Genomic DNA, 15439 nt, shown 5'->3' with positions numbered 1-15439 from the left:
ACAAAAAAAAACCCAAACCAACCTTTACAATGACCTCTCAAATACTGGGAAAGGTAAGAACTCACTCCTAGGTAAAGATTGCCTTGCGTTAGAGGTTCTACCACAGATTTCCTCTTCCTTCTTCCTCAGATTCTGATTGATGGAGAGAAACAGTAGTAACATCACTTTAGATAACAATAATAGAAATAACCTTTCTGGCAATATAGAAGAACTCAGAAAAAAAAAAAAATCACTCCAGGCATCAAAAACTGCTGTTGTAGACACCCTCCATTCAGACTGCCCAAGAGTCCCACTCACCAGTATAATCAACTATGCCAACTACCTTCTGTGAAGAACCTAGTCTGCTCTGAGAAGGGGTCTCAGCTTATATTTTCTGCCTGGCATCAACACAAGATAGCTGTACAGCATACAGCTTGAGTTTCCTTCCAGGAATTTGAAATCAGATGCCCCAGGACTGGCCAGGAGGACACTTCTGCAAATACTAATACAAGCTGGCTGATAATTTGACTTTGATTGTGTTCTGAGACAGCAGCGCAGATGTAACCAAAATGACTGAGTGAGCACCCAGTCTTCTCAGTTTCTAATAATCTCAGATCCTCCTTAGTGGAAGATCCAGTCCTTTTTATTTTAGCTGATAGCTGCTCCAGAGTAAACTAAGTTACTTTTGTTTTAACTCACTTCCTCAGATATCTCTAGCTTTCAGAAGAGCTGTTTTTATCTTCTGTTTCTTAGTTCAGTCTTGCATAATTTTAAATGAGAGGAAAGAAAAGAGTCAAGCTGTCTAGGACATCCTTGGACAAGACTCATGTCTCTGCACTTTTCTGCTTATACCAGCTACCTACCTAACATTGCTAAATAAATAAACACTAGAGAGACTTACATAACCAAAAGGTGGCTAATTAGTACTTTGAGTTTAAGCTCCTTGTTTAGAACGACAAATCTGATTCCACCTGGATGTGCTGACTGACATTAAGCTGTCTTCTGCATCATTTACAAACTTAATTATCTAGCTGTGGAAGTTCTGCCTTACAAAAATGAAGAAAATCACAGCAGTTACACTGGAGCAATCCAAAGCAGCCTGTGATGACTGAAAGGTCTTAAATTACTTTGTTTTGTACAGTCTGAAGTAATCTCTTTTTTCCTTCCTGTTCAGTGTTGCTGTTGTGACCAAATCTTACAGCTCTATCTTACAACTTGTGACAAGACAGTATGTACTAAATCTTAGACTTTATCTAAAACTACACAATTAAATTTTTCTAATCTTCTGTCAATTCTGATTCTTTTCTTCATCTGGCATAAAATCTACCTTTCCCAGGTCATTCTGACAAATCAAGAAAGTGAAAAACTATTTGAGACCATTTAGTTAAAGATTTGACCCTTCACTAAATTTTTTCCTGTTATTCCTTAAATAAAATGGATAAAATCTGTTTATGTATGTTTCTGTAAGTGTGACATGAAGAGCTTGTAAAAATCAAGATGAATTTGCAAGCTATTTCAGCATTGTTAAAACTCCCCAAAACATTTAGGCCCAACATATCTGCTTAATTTTATGCTTAGAGTGATTCTCATCACATGTCCATGGTAAGCATATACAGCTTATGCAAACCAGTATGGTTTTGATCTTATGAAACTGTCTACTCTCCTCCAAAGCTGGATGGTACTTTGTATTCAAGAATGCTGCACATTCCTCCAGAAGCAACACAGGCCTCTGCATTATCTCACACAGATTTTTACCTTTGCCATTGTTTCACTAGTAGTCATTAATATGAAACAGAATAACAGACTCTTTAACATTGGAAAAGACCTCCAAGATCACCAAGTCCAACCATCAATGTAACACCACCATGTCCACTAAACCGTGTCCTGGAGTGCCACATCTACGTGTTTTTTGAACACCTCCAGGGCTGGTGACTCCACCACTTCCTTGGGCAGCCTGTTCCAGTGCCTGACCACTCTTTCAGTAAAGAATTTTTTCCTAATATCCAATCTAACCCTCCCCTGCCACAACTTGAGGCCATTTCCTCTTGTCCTAATAAATAAATTTTATCTACTTGAAAGTACTGGTGGAAAGCACAGCAATCTACCAATGTAGATTAGGATAAGATATAATAAAAGGGAGCTAGGGGCAATATCTATCATTCATTGAAGCCCTGAAAGTTAAAACATCTTTTAAGTTCACACTCTGCGCAACATGACTGCAGGTGGCTTTCATTGGTAGAATAGAACGGAATCATTAAGGTTGGAAAAGACCTCTAAGATCACAAAGTCTAACCATGGTAAGTCTTAGTCTTCCTCCTTTTCTCAGTTAACATGCTTCTCGTTCTCCTACTTCACTGAAACATTAAGGAAGATAGAGGAAGGAAAATTCTAACTGGTTTTATTCAAGGTATACAAAAAGGAGTCAGAGGACTTAGGAACTATTCTCAGTTTAAATCAATTGTCTTGTATATTTTTGAACAAGTCACTTATACCATTTCTAGTATATGGAAGTTTCTACTTTTTTTTTTTTTCTTTAACCTGGGATTTCCTAAAGTGAATTTTTTAGAACTTGCCGGAATTCTTTTACCGCTGCCAATGTTTTACACTTCTGAGAATCATGAAGGTCTGCAGAGTCCAAAAGAGTTCTCTAAACAGGAACAGTCACATAACCTCTGTATAGGTTTTCTTTAACCATTTTGCTCTGGATTTGCACAGTTGTAAGTGTTATGAATAAATGAATAAACTTCCATTAAAGATTTCTGTAGGAGGTGTTCTATAAAAATTTAGTACTGTAGAAATACATATCTGTTTTCTTCAGTGGCTATTGAAAGGTATGATTATAAAGCATTAACATTAACCTAAGCTGCAGATAAACAATAAAGCTTACTAATTCTACACACAAATATGGTAAGGTAGTATTCCATGGAACAGTTCTGAAAAATTTTCTTAGATTGAGTTATTTACTTCATATAAGCATTAGTCATACTTTAATAAGATGGCCATTATTTTCATGCAGAAGTTAGGTTGCTACATAACAATTACTTCATACAAGCAATCTTACTTGTGAAAAGATACATCATTATTTATGGCAACTCCTCTGTAGAACAAGGTTAGTAATTACTTTTTATCTATAGTGATCCACAGAAACTTGAAAATTAATGATTTTATATTCTGATATTTACTTTGAAAAAAATCTATGAAATTGCAATGTTATTGCAAAGATTACAGGATATTTATGCTGTGCAATGAATCTGAAACCCGCTTTACCCAAGGACCAGTTACTGTTTCTGTTTAATACAAGACGGGAAGAATCAAAGCAGCACAAAGATTTTTTTGTTCCTTTTTTTTTTCCAAGAGCTTTTGACTCACGTTCTTGATATAATTTCACACTTTAAATTTGCTTCATGTTGCAATTATGTCTGCACTTTTATCCTAACAAATGCTTAACAATAAATTGGAGACAGCTCTCCAAGTTTTGGGAAACCAGCTGCAGCATGCGCGATTCTGACTGATAACCAGGTCCCTGCATTTCCCCAAGCCTGATGCAGGCAACAATAAACAGGTGGAGTAGGTAGCCTCCAGAGAGAGAGAAATCGGGGACTTGTTTTGATATCTGTGCTGGGACTCTGCTGTGAAATTCTTCTGGGGCATCTAACAAAGGGTCTGTTTTGTCGGTTCCCAGAAGTTGTGTGTGCACGTGTGCATGCACACACCTGAGACGGAACAGTAAACAGCAAGAGGGGAACTTGTCTGACATTTCACTTGGGAAAGCTAACATGTGGCACTTATGCTGTGATGGCTGTTGGCTATGATAGCAAGCTTTGAGAACTAGGATGACACTTACAGAGCTGTCATTACTAGAATAATTGTAATTACTGCCACACACAACAAAGCCTTCAGAAAAGAAGCCAAAAAATATAAGTGCTTTGCTTAAGGCAAATATGTTGAAAAACAATGACAGGTCTTGGGCAGCTGTAAAGGAACTTGCTACAGATTAATATGGCTACAATGCCTTCAACTGGTTTTCTGGAAGTTTTCTTTTTTTATATAACAATGCCCTTTATTTACTTAAATTCTGCATTAATAGATGAAAGAGCAGTTAACAAAAGGATAAGATGTGCTATTGTATTTTTACCTTCTCCGTTTCACAGACAGGGAACCTGCAGCACAAGAGATGAAAAGTAAAATTCTCAAAGATACCTAACAGGAATGTCTAGAGCATGAGCTGAGCATCAACCGGAGACTCTACATTGGTGCCAAATGAGCTGGTTTAGGAACTCTAACTAGTCACATAGGGCTAAAAACCACCCTGCTAGGAGACAGAGCTAATTAACATGGAACTATACTGCTTCAAGGATGCAAGGCAGTTTCTCTGTATGATCCTGTGTCGTGGCTTGCTTCATCTTGCTTGTCCCAGGTGACCCTGGTACATTGTGCTATGTGGACATATTTCAGGATACATCTTTTGAGACTAACTTTGTCAACAACAGAAAAAAAAAAAAAGTTAAGAACTTCTGCACAAGAGGAAGCGAGGCTATCGGTTCTCCAGGAAAATTTGTGACTTTTTACAGTATCCCTTTAAATATTATTTGAAATGCACTGAATTTTAGGACTAAGTCCTTAAGGAACTTCAGATTATTTAACACTTATCAAAAACTGTTACTCAGATGACAAAAGAAACCACAAAATGTTATTCCCTCACAAAATGGAATGGGAAATGGAAAAACCTCTTTAATACTCACAAATAATGACTCTGACCAAAACCTTACGTGCAAAACTTGATACTTATTTACAGCTCCCACAGTATACACTCACAGATTCCGACACATGATTAAGTACCATTAGAAAAACATCACTCCTAAGCACGCAATCACAATGTGCACATTCTCTCTGTGATGCATCTTTTTGGAGGTTTTACTGTACTGCACCTGGCTCTGCCTACATACATCTAGATGTATGTGCATTTGCAGCAATACTATTTTCCCTAGGGCTTCCAAATGTCTAAAAAAAAAGGTGTTTGACAAGTCATGTGCAAAAAAAGAATAGGAAGGAGCATATGTTCTTTTATAAATAATTCATGCATTTTTTCCTTCTGTTCTTCAGCTAATTTGGAGTTGTTTGGAGAATTTTTCCCCCTATTTGAAATGTTCAAATGCCTCACAAATCATCTCAGCTGTTACAGTATCTGGAATCATACCAAAGGATCACAAACTACAGTTCATGTGCTTGATGATTCAATAATCTTGGGATACAGCTGGTAGGAAATCAAGAATTACATATGGTAGTCTTTTGACATATTGACTTGCTCAGGGTATCAGCTAATAGGCTGAGATGTTAAATTCCATAGTGTACAGAGTCTGTGATGTGGTGGATAAAGTTAGAAACAGCTCATTACTGCAGGAGATCATATTGAGAGCTCACTGGTTTTTCATGGCAAGGGCTCAAGGGATCCTCTTGCACTTCCTGCTCAGCACATGAATCCATCAGTCCGTATCAAGGACTAAAAGTCAAGGAAAGAGCAAAATGTTTCAAAAAAGGTGCTAAGCCACTGTGTGGAGTTTGTTTAGAACATTCCACACATGACAACTTTGACTACTGAAAAGCTGCAGCTTACTAAAGACTCGATTTTGCTTAGAAAGCTGTTTTAATACCTCAGAGCAGTAGTTACCAGAGAAGCCAAAGAAGCATGAGTATTCTCATCACCACAACTTTAATAACTTATTGTGAATTGTTCCTAGATACAAGTATGATTTATCTTAATGGAAAGACTTAAGAGAATCTACCAAATAAAAAAATCTCTGAAGCTTATCACATGCTGTGGAATGCGAATATTGAGGGATGACACGCAGCAGAGCAGCTCTGGCACTTATGATTGCTTTCAGGACTGTTTGGACAGGCAGGATTCAAGTGGCTATTCTGTTTGTTGTGGGTGTAGTAACACCAGTTGTACCCTATACTTTATAGTTCTGGTTATTACCATTTAACATGGAAAAGTACCATGCTAAGCTCAGAAAAACACCCCAAGAACTTAAAATTGAAGTTCTAATTGCATATGAAAATGGATTCAAGGTATTTTACATGAATACTTATGTCAGACCAACAGCTGGAGCATCAGATTAGTTTTGAAACACAAAAGTTTAGATTACAAAAGATGTTTGGAGGTCATATGGTCTCCAGTAAGCTCAGAAAACAGAAAAATCTCATACAGATTCCCTAGACGTTTTTAAAACTAAATACAACGTGCTGCCTTTACCCCTTGCTTTTGTTGCCATCATCAGCTTATTAATCAAGTTAGGCATTACAGCTCCGATAAGAACAATCTATATGTTACAGCTATACAGACTGTTCTTCAGCTTATTCTGAGTGCTGTGGAGGGCAACCGTGTGCATTGCCAAAGAGCACAATGAAGAAGCTAAACCTCAATGGAAAGTGTAATTTGTGAAGGAGCCTGTATATGTTGTAGATCTGCATACAAAACATGGAATAGCAGATCTACAGAGGGAAGAATGCTGACTTGACTTAGTTTTGAAGATTTGGAAGACTTTCATATCTTAGAGGGACAACTCAAAACTCAAAGGTTTTAAATATATCCAGGATTTTTGGGGGGTTTAGGAGTGCTAATGTGGATCAAGATTCTCATCCTAAATATTCCCTCAACAAATAGGTTAATACAGAATTATGAAAGTTGCAGTGGCACAAAAGTATTATAACCCAGTAGCAGTTAGCTTGTCTTTTAGTTACTAATGACTTAAATTTGGCTAGTAATACAGAAACTTTCTGTTCAGAGAAGAAATTTTCAGAGATAAATTACAATATGGCACTCCCAAAGGAATTTAACAGCTTATTTAAGCATACATATAATTTAGTAGTTCAGAAGGAGCAAGTGATAAATATTCTCATTTTATCTCCTATCAAAATTTCGTCTATGCCAGGAAAACCAATCATCCATCCAGTAAATGGAATTCACAGAATCTCAAACATAAACATCTTGGCTTGTTTCAGAAATAGTGTGGCAAGCAGGACTATAGAAGTGATTGTCCTCTGTAATTTGCACTGGTGAGGCTGCACCTTGAATTCTGGCCCCCTCACTACAAGACAGAGACATTGAGGTGTTGGAGCATGTCCAAAGAAGAGCAATGAAGCTGGTGAAGGGTCTGGAGCACAAGTCTTATGAGGAGTAGCTGAGGGAATCAGGATTCTTTAGGCTGGAGAAAAGAAGGTTCAGGGAGACCTTATTGTTCTTTACAACTATCTGAAAGGAGGTTGTAGGGAGGTGATTGTCGGTCTCTTTTCCCAAGTAACAAGTGACAGGATGAGAGGAAATTACTTCAAGCTGCAGCAGGAGAGGTTTAGATAGGACATAAGGAAAAATTTCTTCACTGAAAGGGTTGTCAAGCATGGGAACAGGTTGCTCAGGGAAGCGTTTGAGTCACCATCTCTGGAGGTATTTAGAAGATGTATAGATGTAGCACTTAGGGACATACTTTAGTGTTGGATTTGGCAGTGTTAGATTTACAGTGGTCTTGATCTTAAAGGTCTTTTCCAACTTAAATGATTCTATCATTTGCTGGACTTTTTTTTTTATAAAGTAAAACATAAGAGTAATGCAGATTTAAGAATAAAAATGTGAAGCACTAGAATCAGAAGAGAAATCCGTTGTACGGAGCAGTGAAAGAAATGAAAAAGCATTGTGTATTTTAATTGGGAAGAACAAGAGTGAAGCTTGCTGCTGCTACCAGCAGTAAACAAACTGGTAGAGTCCCCAGAGCTCAAAGGGGCATGTAAGTAAGAGCCTTCTCATGCCACAAAATAAAATTTCAGGCCATGAAACTGAATTAAGAAGTTAATGAGAAAGCAAATAAGTTCTCAGGAATTCAACACAGCTCAAATAGGAGGAAATACTTAATTGAACAAAGGATGCCTCTGCATCTCAACTCCTTTAAGTGGTTACTCTGTTCAGCTTACTGTGAGTTAGCACTATCTCCACCCGCACCAGGGTCTGTGAAGGCACTGCAAACTGAGAAGCAGAGCTGCACGTGGCATAGCGAAAAGATAGGCCTTCAACAGAGGGGGAAAAAATTAGTAAGAGATGTAAAACCCAAAGTATAAATATTAATAGCATAACTTCAGCTATGAGTTTTTCTGCATACCCTGCAAGAATTTCACTGCTGAGCTTGAATCTGAAGTGCAGCTGCTGACCAAGTCTTCATGAGACAGGAGGTGGAAAAATTTTGCATCTACTGGGAAAACAAGCAAGATCCATCCTGCTTGAATAGCATGGTCAGCATGGCACAAATGTCACCATGGTGCTGTCATTTCACTACAGCAGAAACAACACAAGAAATATGGGTCATTATGAGTCATAATGGTAAGTCTAAACCCTGATCCCTCCAAAACACATAATCTAACCCTACATAGTCTGTATATCTTGGTTTTACTTATTTGATTAATGAGGAAAATAACACTTACTTGCTTAATACACACAGCCACAGAGACTAAAGGGTAGAGTTGAAATAATTTATTTCAACATATTTTGCCTTTTAAAGCGAAGTCCAAGGGGAGACTGTTCCAACTAATTAAACTTCCACTCCCTGAACTCTGGTGAAAATGGGCCTGCCTTGTCACATTACCTCTGTTTCAGCCCTCTGAGCCACCTCAAGGTGGTTATGACTGCCCCGCAACCCATCATGAGAAATGATTCCACGCCCTCATGAGGCTCCAAATGCTGGTGATAAAAGCCATGTTAGAATAGGCAGTCATACATTGAGATGCCTAAGGTAGCTGTCCCTGCTCTAATGAAAGGAGAGTGAAAAGGCAATAAACTAAAAACTGCCAAAGAGTTTTCTCTCTCTGATGTTGAACAGCTTTAGGGCACATTAATTGTTGCTTTTAGATTTCCCCAGATGCTGCCTTACCATTCCAATTAATCTGCCTCAACTATTAATGATAGAGTCGTATAACAGGATGTAAACCCTAGTTACACAGTTTTCAGTTTGCTCAAAATCTTGAGGGTGGGTATAAAAAGACAAGCTTTTTGTCTCTTGATGGTTCAATTTCTCTCCCCAGCAAGACGATTTAAATTATAGTCCCTTATACCATAAGCAGCACTGTTCCAGGGCTCAAAGTAATTTTCCCGGAGCCCTAGTGAGAAAAGCTTCCTGAAACCATCCACCAGTGGTGGCACTCAGTGTCATTTCTCTTTCAAATGTTAGAATCTGCACAGTTCTTCTCTGGCTCCTCTTGGACTGAATTTCATTGATTTTGTTCAGATCCTGTCTCTAATCTTTGTATGTCCACCTGTTTTAAAGATATGTCAAAAAGTTCCCAGCAGGATATGAAACTGTGCCTTCTTATGCAGCTTTCAATAAACTTTTGATCTGTAAAGAAACTCCAAGATAAATGTAGAAAGAGAAGACAGTAAGGATGAAATTTAGTCTCTCTACAAGATAAATACACCATAAAGCTGTTTATCTGTGATATCCACTAGGCATCTTATCAACTTGATTAGTTGATGGCTTATGTCCTTGCTAATCTTTTACTTTGAAATGATAGGATTTCTCAAAGCTAAATATTAAAAAAAATCTGGCTTTTTCTCTCCTTGACTTTTCTGGTCAAGGACTTCCTTTTTAGATAGATGCTTCAGCACTCCAGACCTATTAACTTATGCTCTGTGGAAGAGGGAGGAACAAAAAGGACAGTTATTTCTAGTCATTGTTGTAACATGAAATTTTACTGTGCATATTAGGATTCTTTCAAGATGCCAGTATCCTGGATCTGTGTCTGTGCAACCAGAGGTCACGAGCTGTTGCATCGGCAGCTGTGCTCAGATCCTCTTCAGTGAGAACATAGAAAAGTACACAATTTCTTCAAAGAATGCATAAATCCTATTACCATGGTCAGTTGGCCACACTGGTGTTAAATCAGTGATTAAGCCTGACAAAACAGTGACAGTATGTGTTTTGTCAAGGCAGTCTTTTTAATAGAAGAAAGAGGCTATACACATGGCTTGAATTTTGTTGAAGTGAAATGGCGTTTAAGGACAGTCTGAAATAAGACTAGAAAATCCAAAATGACTCTGCTACACTTTTGTTGGCTTCTTGCTAAGCTAGTAGAAATGGTTGCATGCCCACATAAGTCTCTCACTGATTAAGATAAAATATAAATTAGAATTGAAATAAGTGTTTAAAGGCCTAGAAGAGTTGTCACCTTAATCCATTCCGAGGAGCTAACTTTGCATATATGGGGCTAACATAAGAACTTGCCAGCTATTTCACACCCAGTTGATATGTATTCCTTCCTGTGACCATGGTAGCCCTTGGGCTTCTCTAACAGTTACACTCTCTGGCACAGAGCAGCACTGGAATTAGAGCTGTGAAACAGTGCTAAAAGCACCTATTTGCACATGTCTTGACTTACCATACTCCCAAGTTCTGGCCCATTCTGTAGCGAAATGAGGTTAACTTCCAGTGTAAGAAAAGCTCTCATGTGCTGTAACTTCCAAAAACAATATACTGAGGATGGCTGCAACAGAGAGGCATTTACAAAGTTGATCTTCTGTCAGTTTGTGAACCGTGCTGCATTTAAACCATCCACACTTGCAAGCCTTTTTTCGTCTTGTTTGCATAGATATGACAGAACTCACAAAATCCTTTTATACACCATTTGTCCTGCAATGTGGTCTTTACACCTTGTTTTGACTGACAGTTAAAAAAAAAAGTGCATCATTGCGGAACAAAAGAGAAGGAAAATCTTTTCATGAAATGACTGAATAACATGACCTAGTTTCTAAGTGTATAAAAATGGAGAGATTAACATCCTCATACCTTCCTGAGGTGTTCTCAGGCTTTATACATCAAGAATGTGCTATGGAAATGTCAAATATTATGTGGGATGCTGCAGTCTAGATAAAGCCACCCTGTTAGTTATATATACCTGCAGGCTCTTAAATTTCTTTATCTGAAAGTTTCTGAGATCTCAGTATCTGAAGCCAAAATCTGTCCAAATATGACTTCTACAAAGTCAAAGTCAGTTAATGAGCTATTCTTGAAGAGTTTCTTTAGCAAATGCAAGGCTTTGTTACCTTAAAAAGTGGTTTTGTGGAGTTTTGTTTGTTTGTTTGGTTTTTGTTTTCTGGTTTTTTTTAAGCTCTGGAACTGACATATGTGAAGTAAAAGCACAGCAAAGACAATACATTTCAGTTTTCCCAGAAAGTTAAATCACCAAGGTCAATTCCTAGATAAGACCAAAAAGCATATACTTAAATTAACTGAAAAGATAAGCTCTAAGCCTCTTAGATGACAAAATTTTACACTGGAGAGTAGTGGTACTGAAAATACTTTCATGATGACCTTGAAGAGGCAAAGTTTGAACTATTTAGAGATGACTAACTGTTCAGCTATAAACATGCAGAGGCTAACGCCCAGAAGCCATGGGTGCATACAAAATATTTATTTAAAAATCGAGCTCATTTTAGCTACAGAAAATCCAGAAAGACCAAATGCAATTATTAGTTTTTAAAACAATCCTTTTTATGTCAGGAGATCAACTTAGTTGTAAAAGAAAGCAACTTGAGGAAAAAAATACTTACTCTGAGCTAATTACTGCTGTTATTATTAAATTTTCTGAGGAAATATTGACAGGCTCACGTAGCCTTCACGTACCTGTCAAATGAAGTCCCTTACTTATAGGTGCTTTTTCCTTGAAAAATTTTAGGGCTTACTTGAAAGCCCTGGTTTGTTATTGAAATATACTGATAGTATCTGTGTAGTCACTAGTTTCCTTCCCAGGTAATTGATTAACTACACCACGTCTCCTGAATTCTTCATAGACCAAAGGCCTCAGAGAATCCATTTAACTGTTGTGCATATTGTAGTTTCTTAATCTACCGACCAGCATACTAGCAGTAATTTGCTTCTGCAGTCTTTTGTTGACTTGATTCACATCTGCCTTGTAACCGCTGAATAAAAGAGCTCTTCTATGAAGAGAAGGCATCATCAATCCTCTAAAGAGCAGAGCCCAATTCTTCAGAGATCCACATTTTAATTTTTGGTACCAGCACCCACTCAGAGAACTACTTTTAATCTCAGTAATCTCCTTAGTGCACCTTAATTGAGAGAACTTTCTGACTGTATCCAAAGGGCTAAATCAAACCCAAAGGCTCAGCTGTGCCTTAGCATCATAAAAGTATAAACAAAATGCAAACCCTACCTTTCGTCCTCAGCCTGTTTAGACTACTTTCCTTTGACTCCCCATTAAACTATCCAGGCCTTGCAAAATCAGCTAGAAATACTGATAGAGGAAAAAGAGGAAAAGAGAAAAACTTTATACGTCCCGCATGACCCAAAGAGTTTGATGTGTTTTAAAGTATAAAGAATAAAATCTCCCCAATTCTTGATACCATTCTTGCTATGAGCTCTAATGCTTCTTTCACCTAATACTGTATTGTTAGATATCAATCTTTAGTGTGGCACCTCAAAGGGTGAGTCTAATAGTTTCACTTTATAGCATCCTTTCAAAGACTAAAAGGGTAACGGCACAGGCATTTTATGAAGACTTATTAGGCAACCTGCAACAGACAACTACAGTAGAACAATTAGCTACATTCATCAAGATCACCTGAACAAGGAACAGCGTGTCAGACACATTTGTATCCATATCAAAAGAGAATATAAATCTCAATATGTAAGTTTAGAAGACTTCTTAGACTTTCATGCCTTGACAGTGTTGTATTTTCCTTTCATTTTACACTGTGATGAGTTGCTGGTATGGAGTTACTTCTTACAGTTCTGGAATCTAGCCAGGTTTTTTGGTTTGGTTTTTTTTTTTTGCAGCTAGGTGTCTCCCAGCCTAGTGATAGTAGAAAAGGAACTCACTACAGTAAAGCAGTGTTCTAGCAAGGGGCCGGGGGAAATGCAAGTACTCTGAAGAGAAACAATTTCAATCAGGACCTGACAGAGCTGAGATCATTTAAGAAAGTCTGTTATTCATGAATCTTACGAGCCTCCAGATTTTCCTCCCTTTCTGAAACACAATGGTCAGGAATAGAAAATCAGTCTCAGCATTTCCAAGATACAACTTATCCTGTAGCAATTAAAAACTTAGTCACTTATGCATCACACCCAGTTAAGTGTAGACTAATAAATGGAAAGACACTTAATGGAAGTGGCAATTTTTTTAAGGGCACCTGCACTTACTGATGTGAGACATTGAGGTAAGAAAGTGTTAGGCAATCTACGTTGAAGTTGTTCACCACAGACTTCCTGTAAGAATGAGCAAATCCCTTTGAACTTCAGTTGCCTGTCTGCAAAGTGAGGACATTGAAAGCTAGTGAGAAATGAGAAATCTCAGTATTCTAGTTGCAGTCATGTCGGTGCAAAACTCCTGTGGTCATCCAGAATAAGATTTAGAACGATAGGCTAAAGTTATTTTGCCAAATATGTCAGATTCATAACAGTTCTTTAATGTCATGAAACAAATACTAAATTTACCTTTGAAGTAAACTTACTTATTAATAGGTCTGTAGTACTTACTGACAGACTAATAATACATCTACCTTGCCAACTCTGACTAACAGTTTCCATGAAATGCATATTAAAATTACAACACTTTCCATCATATTTGCCTCTGAAATTGCAATAATAGAATCATAGTCCAATCCCCCTGCAAGGAGCAGGGACATCTCCAACCAGATCAGGTTGCTCAGAGCGTAATCCAACCTGGCCTTGAATGTTTCCAAGGATAGGGCATCAACCACCTCTCTGGGCAACCTGTTCCAGTGTTCCATCACCCTCATTATAAAAAAAGTCTTCCTTATATCTAGGCCTGAATCTATCTCCTCCTGTTTTAAAACCATTACCCCTCATCCTATCACAACAGGCCCTGTTGAAAAGTTTCTCCCCGTCTTTCCTGTAGGTCCCCTTTAGGTATGACTGCTATGAGGTCTCCCTGAAGCCTTCTCTTCTCCAGGCGCCAACTCTCTCAGCCTGTCCTCGTCGGAGAGGTGCTCCAGCCCTCTGATCATCAATGCAGTAAGTATTTGTTCTGGTTTTGTTTAGTGAGGGGGGGGCCTATGGTGGTAGCTTCTGTAGGAAACTGCTAGAAGTCGCTCCCCTTTGTTTAGTGGACTCAGCCGGGCCTAGGGCGGACCTGCTGCTGGCCAAGGCTGAGCTGATTGGTAGCAGAATGTCCTGTGATAACGCCTCTGCGATAATGTATTTAAGAAGGGGAAAACAGAAAAAAAAAAAAGAGAAGAGAAGATGTGAAGCAGCTGAGTGGGGGCAGAGAAGGGGAGGCACAAGCCTTGTGGGCCTTGCAGGCCTCAACCCTCTGGCCTCCCGCCGGGCAGCCGACTGGGCCCAACTCAGCCTGGCCTGGCTGCAAGAAGTGGAGAGGAGATGAGAAGTGAATAAGATGTAAAAAGGATCCTGAGAGGCGTCTGCCAGCCTGTTGTGAAGAATGGCTGCAGACGCCAAAGTCAGTGAAGAAGGAGGGGGAGGAGTAATGCAGCTCCTGGCCAAGATTCCCCTGCAGCCTGTGGTGATGACCATGGTGGAGCAGGTTGTCCCCCTGCAGCCCATGGAGGTCCACAGAGGAGCAGAGATTCACCTGCAGCCCGTGGAGGACCCCACACCGGAGCAGGTGGAGGCCTGAAGGAGGCTGTGGCCCATGGAGGGCCCGCTGGGGCAGCTGTTCTGGAGGGATAAGCACCTCGTGGAAGAGATGACCCACGCTGGAGCAGTTCCACGAGGGACTGTGGCCCGTGGGAGGGACCCCACGAAGGAGCAGGGGAGGAATGCGAGGAGTTCTTCCCCTGACGATGAAGCAGCGGCATGAAACAACACGTGATGAACTGACCGCGACCCCCATTCCCTCTTCCCCCCTGTGCCGCTCGGGGAGGGGGGAAGGTAGTCGAGATAATGTTAAGCCTGGTAAGAGGGAGGGGTGAGGGGAGGTTATCTTGTTCCCTGTCTCATTATCCTGCTAGATTTAGTAATAAATGAATAGTTTTTCCCAAAGTCAAGTCTGTTTTGCCTGTGACGGTATCTTTAAGGATTTCTCCCTGTCCTTACCTCAAACCTTGATCTGTTTTTCCTTATATCATCTTCCCCTATTCTCTCGGAGGGTGGGGGGAGCGAGAGAGATACTGCGTAGTCTGGTCCTGATCGGGGCTGAACTACGACAGTATTAAAATTATGAAGATGAAGTTGGCTATTCCAAAGTAGCTCATCACCTTAGTAACCTCACTGGAAAAATAATTTCAATAGGAGAATTACTTTTACAACTCAGTAGCTGGAAAGCAGCACCAAAGCATTGTTTCTAATAGTGTTTATTTTATAATGTAGCTGAGCAAGCTTAATGTAGGATGGTCAACTATCCTAGTGATTTTAGTACAATTTGCACTAAAATATGTAAACATCTTAAAATTCCATCTCAGTAGCTTTTTTAGCAATATGGAATATCC

General features: G+C 39.2%; 1 long non-coding RNA gene across 1 annotated transcript in view; it reads left to right on the top strand.

Annotated features, from left to right (window-relative positions):
• Positions 1-14993, top strand: part of LOC147600567 (uncharacterized) — an 87705-nt gene extending 72712 nt beyond the window's left edge. The window contains exon 2 of the long non-coding RNA XR_015258789.1: positions 14925-14993. This is a non-coding gene — a long non-coding RNA (uncharacterized LOC147600567). The remainder of the gene's footprint in view (positions 1-14924) is intronic.
• The last annotated feature ends 446 nt before the right edge of the window (positions 14994-15439 follow it).

This window comes from Chlamydotis macqueenii, chromosome 5 (assembly GCF_036417535.1).
Source record: "Chlamydotis macqueenii isolate bChlMac1 chromosome 5, bChlMac1.mat, whole genome shotgun sequence".
Lineage (NCBI taxonomy): Eukaryota > Metazoa > Chordata > Aves > Otidiformes > Otididae > Chlamydotis > Chlamydotis macqueenii.
This window is presented reverse-complemented; position numbering and strand designations above follow the sequence as displayed.